Here is a 7,241-nt window from a genome sequence, read left to right as displayed (position 1 = left end):
AACCCCCAAGCCATAAGACTACTGGACATCTAATAAAATGGCTACCGAAAACAACTACTTGCATTGCCCCCCCCTATACGCTGCTGCTACTCTCTGTTATTATCTATGCATAAGTCACTTTAATAACTCTACCCACATGTATATATTACCTCAATTACCTCGACTAACCGGTGCTCCTGCACATTGACTCTGTACCGGTGCCGCCTGAATATAGCCTCGCTATTGTTATTTTACTGCTGCTATTTAATTCTTTGTTACTTTATTTCTTATTGTTGTAGGTATTTGTCTTAAAACTGCATTGTTGGTTAAGGGCTTGTAAGTAAGCATTTCACTGGTCTAAACCAGTTGTATTCGGCGCACGTGCCAAATAACATTTGATTTGATTTGACAAGCAAACTAACCTAAACAAAGGTAAAGTCTTCTCATGCTTTGTTGATTTAAAAAAGCTTTTGACTCAATTTTGCATGAGGGTCTGTTATACAAATTGATTTAAAGCAGGGGTTTGGTGAAAAACAAACAACATTCTAAAATCCATGTACACAAACAACAAGTGTGCGGTTAACATTGGAAAAAAAACACACACATTTCTGTCCACAGGGCCGTGGGGTGAGACAGGGGTGCAGCTTGAGTCCCATCCTCTTCAACATACACTAACAGTCAGAAGTTTTAGAACACCTACTCATTAAAGGTTTATTTTTCATTCTTTACTATTTTCTACATTGTAGAATAATAGCGAAGTCATCAAAACTATGAAATAACATATATGGAATCATGTAGTAAGCAAAAAAGTGTTAAAAAAATCAAAATATATTATATATTTGAGATTCTTCAAATAGCCACCCGTTGCCTTGATGACAGCTTGCACACAATTGGCATTCTCTCAGGCCCTGTGTGAAGCTAAACAACCCTCTCTGCCCATTCATCACCATTTACCAGTTGTTGTTGTCCTAGCTGTGTACCCATTGTTGTCTCACCCGTTGTTGTCTTAGCTCTACCAAACAACACCTGCGATTGCTTTATGCCTTTCTCTAATGTCAATATGACTTTTAAACTGTTGTTGAGGGCAGCTCTCATTGTTTTATTTTACTGCGGATCCCCTCCTCCCAGCTGCCCACTGCACTGAGGCTAGGTAACAATCGAGAATCGAGAATTTCAATAAGCACTTCTCTACGGCTGGCCATGCTTTCCACCTGGCTACCCCAACCCCGGCGAACAGCTCTGCACAACCTGCAGCAACTGGCCCAAGCCCCCCCCCCGCTTCTCCTTCACCCAAATCCAGACAGCTGTTGTTCTGAAAGAGCTGCAAAATCTGGATCACTACAACTCAGCTGGGCTAGACAATCTGGACCCTCTCTTTGTAAAATTATCCGCCGCCATAGTTGAGACCCTTATTACTAGTCTGTTCAACCTCTCTTTCGTATCGTCTGAGATTCCTAAAGACTGGAAACAAGAGGCTTGTTTTCGAGTTGCTGTGCGTTTTGTTGCCAACCTATTTTGCTACCTGACAACTTTACGGTTTTCACTTTTTAATTACCGTTCATATATTTATTTATTTTTTCCTCAACTTTTTCACTCCGGACGCTTTATCTGGACACGATTCGTCAGCACCTCCAACAGCCGAAGCTAAGTAGTAACATTAACATGATGCCTTCTAATTGCAGCCGCTGTACTCGCCTTACGGCGAGGATAGCTGTGCTGCAAGCCCGGCTTCAGACGCAATCGTTAGGCAAGGGTAATTTCAGTGTAGGAAAGGATGAAACAGCGTCTGTGCCACCAGTAAGTACAGATAGTAGTATAAATCCCCTGGCACAGTCCCCACAGCCGGACAACTTTCTCACGGTTTCTGGAAGGAAATGCTGTAGGAACGCTCAATCGGTGTCGCTCATTCAGCCGACAGAAACTTTCAACCGGTTTTCCCCATTAAGCAGCGGGTCGGTGTCAGAGGCCGAGTCTTCTCTGGTCTCTACTCCTCCCGTTACGGGGTCTGAGACGCCGAAGCTTCCCACCATTAGCTCTGACAAATTGAAAACTCTAGTCATTGGCGACTCCATTACCCGCAGTATTAGACTTAAAGCGAATCATCCAGCGATCATACACTGTTTACCCGGGGGCAGGGCTACCGACGTTAAGGCTAATCTGAAGATGGTGCTGGCTAAAGCTAAAACTGGCGAGTGTAGAGAGTATAGAGATATTGTTATCCACGTCGGCACCAAAGATGTTAGGATGAAACAGTCAGAGATCACCAAGCGCAACATAGCTTCTGCGTGCATATCAGCTAGAAAGATGTGTCGGCATCGAGTAATTGTCTCTGGCCCCCTCCCAGTTAGGGGGAGTGATGAGCTCTACAGTAGAGTCTCACAACTCAATCGCTGGTTGAAAACTGTTTTCTGGCCCTCCCAAAAGATAGAATTTGTAGATAATTGGCCCTCTTTCTGGGACTCACCCACAAACAGGACCAAGCCTGACCTGCTGAGGAGTGACGGACTCCATCCTAGCTGGAGGGGTGCTCTCATCTTATCTACCAACATAGACAGGGCTCTAACTCCTCTAGCTCCACAATGAAATAGGGTGCAGGCCAGGCAGCAGGCTGTTAGCCAGCCTGCCAGCATAGTGGAGTCTGCCACTAGCACAGTCAGTGTAGTCAGCTCAGCTATCACCATTGAGACCGTGTCTGTGCCTCGACCTAGGTTGGGCAAAACTAAACATGGCGGTGTTCGCCTTAGCAATCTCACTAGGATAAAGACCACCTCCATTCCTGTCATTACTGAAAGAGATCATGATACCTCACATCTCAAAATACGGCTACTTAATGTTTCCCTTACTTCAAAGGCAATTATAGTCAATGAACTAATCACTGATCATAATCTTGATGTGATTGGCCTGACTGAAACATGGCTTAAGCCTGATGAATTTACTGTTTTAAATGAGGCCTCACCTCCTGGCTTCACTAGTGACCATATCCCCCGTGCATCCCGCAAAGGTGTTGCTAACATTTACGATAGCAAACTTCAATTTACAAAAAAAAAAATGACGTTTTCGTCTTTTGAGCTTCTAGTCATGAAATCTATGCAGCCTACGCAATCACTTTTTATAGCTACTGTTTACAGGCCTCCTGGGCCATATACAGCGTTTCTCACTGAGTTCCCTGAATTCCTATCGGACCTTGTAGTCATAGCAGATAATATTCTAATCTTTGGTGACTTTAATATTCACATGGAAAAGTCCACAGACCCACTCCAAAAGGCTTTCGGAGCCATCATCGACCCACTCACTGTCACAGTCATACGCTGGACCTAGTTTTGTCCCATGGAATAAATGTTGTGGATCTTAATGTTTTTCCTCATAATCCTGGACTATCGGACCACCATTTTATTACGTTTGCAATTGCAACAAATAATCTGCTCAGACCCCAACCAAGGAACATCAAAAGTCGTGTTATAAATTCACAGACAACACAAAGATTCCTTGATGCCCTTCCAGACTCCCTCTGCCTACCCAAGGACGCCAGAGGACAAAAATCAGTTAACCACCTAACTGAGGATCTCAATTTAACCTTGCGCAATACCCTAGATGCAGTTGCACCCCTAAAAACTAAAACAAAATCTCATAAGAAACTAGCTCCCTGGTACACAGAAAATACCCGAGCTCTGAAGCAAGCTTCCAGAAAATTGGAACGGAAATGGCGCCACACCAAACTGGAAGTCTTCCGACTAGCTTGGAAGGACGGTACCGTGCAGTACCGAAGAGCCCTTACTGCTGCTCGATCATCCTATTTTTCTAACTTAATTGAGGAAAATAAGAACAATCCGAAATTCCTTTTTGATACTGTCGCAAAGCTAACTAAAAAGCAGCATTCCCCAAGAGAGGATGACTTTCACTTTAGCAGTGATAAATTCATGAACTTCTTTGAGGAAAAGATTATGATTATTAGAAAGCAAATTACGGACTCCTCTTTAAACTTGCGTATTCCTCCAAACCTCAGTTGTCCTGAGTCTGCACAACTCTGCCAGGACCTAGGATCAAGAGAGACGCTCAAGTGTTTTAGTACTATATCTCTTGACACAATGATGAAAATAATCATGGCCTCTAAACCTTCAAGCTGCATACTGGACCCTATTCCAACTAAACTACTGAAAGAGCTGCTTCCTGTGCTTGGCCCTCCTATGTTGAACATAATATACGGCTCTCTATCCACTGGATGTGTACCAAACTCACTAAAAGTGGCAGTAATAAAGCCTCTCTTGAAAAAGCCAAAACTTGACCCAGAAAATATAAAAAACTATCGGCCTATATCGAATCTTCCATTCCTCTCAAAAATTTTAGAGAGGGCTGTTGCGCAGCAACTCACTGCCTTCCTGAAGACAAACAATGTATACGAAATGCTTCAGTCTGGTTTTAGACCCCATCAAAGCACTGAGACGGCACTTGTGAAGGTGGTAAATGACATTTTAATGGCATCGGACCGAGGCTCTGCATCTGTCCTCGTGCTCCTAGACCTTAGTGCTGCTTTTGATACCATCGATCACCACATTCTTTTGGAGAGATTGGAAACCCAAATTGGTCTACACGGACATGTTCTGGCCTGGTTTAGATCTTATCTGTCGGAAAGATATCAGTTTGTCTCTGTGAATGGTTTGTCCTCTGACAAATCAACTGTAAATTTCGGTGTTCCTCAAGGTTCCGTTTTAGGACCACTATTGTTTTCACTATATATTTTACCTCTTGGGGATGTTATTCGAAAACATAATGTAAACTTTCACTGCTATGCGGATGACACACAGCTGTACATTTCAATGAAACATGGTGAAGCCCCAAAATTGCCCTCGCTAGAAGCATGCGTTTCAGACATAAGGAAGTGGATGGCTGAAAACTTTCTACTATTAAACTCGGACAAAACAGAGATGCTTGTTCTAGGTCCCAAGAAACAAAGAGATCTTCTGTTGAATCTGACAATTAATCTTAATGGTTGTACAGTCGTCTCAAATAAAACTGTGAAGGACCTCGGCGTTACTCTGGACCCTGATCTCTCTTTTGAAAAACATATCAAGACCATTTCGAGGACAGCTTTTTTCCATCTACGTAACATTGCAAAAATCAGAAACTTTCTGTCCAAAAATGATGCAGAAAAATTAATCCATGCTTTTGTCACTTCTAGGTTAGACTACTGCAATGCTCTATTTTCCGGCTACCCGGGTAAAGCACTAAATAAACTTCAGTTAGTGCTAAATACGGCTGCTAGAATCCTGACTAGAACCAAAAAATTTGATCATATTACTCCAGTGCTAGCCTCTCTACACTGGCTTCCTTTCAAAGCAAGGGCTGATTTCAAGGTTTTACTGCTAACCTACAAAGCATTACATGGGCTTGCTCCTACGTATCTCTCTGATTTGGTCCTGCCGTACATACCTACACGTACGCTACGGTCACAAGACGCAGGGCTCCTAATTGTCCCTAGAATTTCTAAGCAAACAGCTGGAGGCAGGGCTTTCTCCTATAGAGCTCCATTTTTATGGAACGGTCTGCCTACCCATGTCAGAGACGCAAACTCGGTCTCAACCTTTAAGTCTTTACTGAAGACTCATCTCTTCAGTGGGTCATATGATTGAGTGTAGTCTGGCCCAGGAGTGGGAAGGTGAACGGAAAGGCTCTGGAGCAACGAACCGCCCTTGCTGTCTCTGCTTGGCCGGTTCCCCTCTTTCCACTGGGATTCTCTGCCTCTAACCCTATTACAGGGGCTGAGTCACTGGCTTACTGGGGCTCTCTCATGCCGTCCCTGGAGGGGGTGCGTCACCTGAGTGGGTTGATTCACTGTTGTGGCCATCCTGTCTGGGTTGGCGCCCCCCTTAGGGTTGTGCCGTGGCGGAGATCTTTGTGGGCTATACTCAGCCTTGTCTCAGGATGGTAAGTTGGTGGTTGAAGATATCCCTCTAGTGGTGTGGGGGCTGTGCTTTGGCAAAGTGGGTGGGGTTATATCCTTCCTGTTTGGCCCTGTCCGGGGGTGTCCTCGGATGGGGCCACAGTGTCTCCTGACCCCTCCTGTCTCAGCCTCCAGTATTTATGCTGCAGTAGTTTATGTGTCGGGGGGCTGGGGTCAGTTTGTTATATCTGGAGTACTTCTCCTGTCCTATTCGGTGTCCTGTGTGAATCTAAGTGTGCGTTCTCTAATTCTCTCCTTCTCTCTTTCTTTCTCTCTCTCGGAGGACCTGAGCCCTAGGACCATGCCCCAGGACCACCTGACATGATGACTCCTTGCTGTCCCCAGTCCACCTGGCCATGCTGCTGTTCCAGTTTCAACTGACCTGAGCCCTAGGACCATGCCCCAGGACTACCTGACATGATGACTCCTTGCTGTCCCCAGTCCACCTGGCCATGCTGCTGTTCCAGTTTCAACTTCCACCTGACTGTGCTGCTGCTCCAGTTTCAACTGTTCTGCCTTATTATTATTCGACCATGCTGGTCATTTATGAACATTTGAACATCTTGGCCATGTTCTGTTATAATCTCCACCCGGCACAGCCAGAAGAGGACTGGCCACCCCACATAGCCTGGTTCCTCTCTAGGTTTCTTCCTAGGTTTTGGCCTTTCTAGGGAGTTTTTCCTAGCCACCGTGCTTCTACACCTGCATTGCTTGCTGTTTGGGGTTTTAGGCTGGGTTTCTGTACAGCACTTTGAGATATCAGCTGATGTACGAAGGGCTATATAAATAAATTTGATTTGATTTGATTTGATTTGAAAGCGGCCACGTTCATCCTTCTCTTCAAAGGGGGAGACACTCTAGACCCAAACTGTTACAGACATATATCCATCCTGCCCTGCCTTTCTAAAGGTTCTGAAAGCCAATTGAACAAACAGATCACAGACCATTTTGAATCCCACCGTACCTTCTCCGCTATGCAATCATGTTAGGGAGCTGGTCACGGGTGCACCTCAGCCACGCTCAAGGTCCTAAACGATATCATAACCGCCATCAACAGCCGTCTTCATTGACCTGGCCAAGGCCTCCGACTCTGTCAATCACCGTATTCTTATCGGCAGACTCAACAGCCTTGGTTTCTCAAATGATTACCTCACCTGGTTCACCAACTTCTCCTCTGATAGAGTTCAGTGTGTCAAATCGGTGGGCCTGTTGTCCGGACCTCTGGACAGTCTATATGGGGGTGCCACAGGGTTCAATTCTCGGGCCGACTCTCTTCTCTGTATACATCAATGATGTCGCTCTTGCTGCTGGTGATTCTTTGATC

This window comes from Oncorhynchus nerka, linkage group LG6 (genome assembly GCF_034236695.1).
Source record: "Oncorhynchus nerka isolate Pitt River linkage group LG6, Oner_Uvic_2.0, whole genome shotgun sequence".
Classification (NCBI taxonomy): domain Eukaryota; kingdom Metazoa; phylum Chordata; class Actinopteri; order Salmoniformes; family Salmonidae; genus Oncorhynchus; species Oncorhynchus nerka.
Note: the sequence above shows the minus strand (reverse complement) of the source record.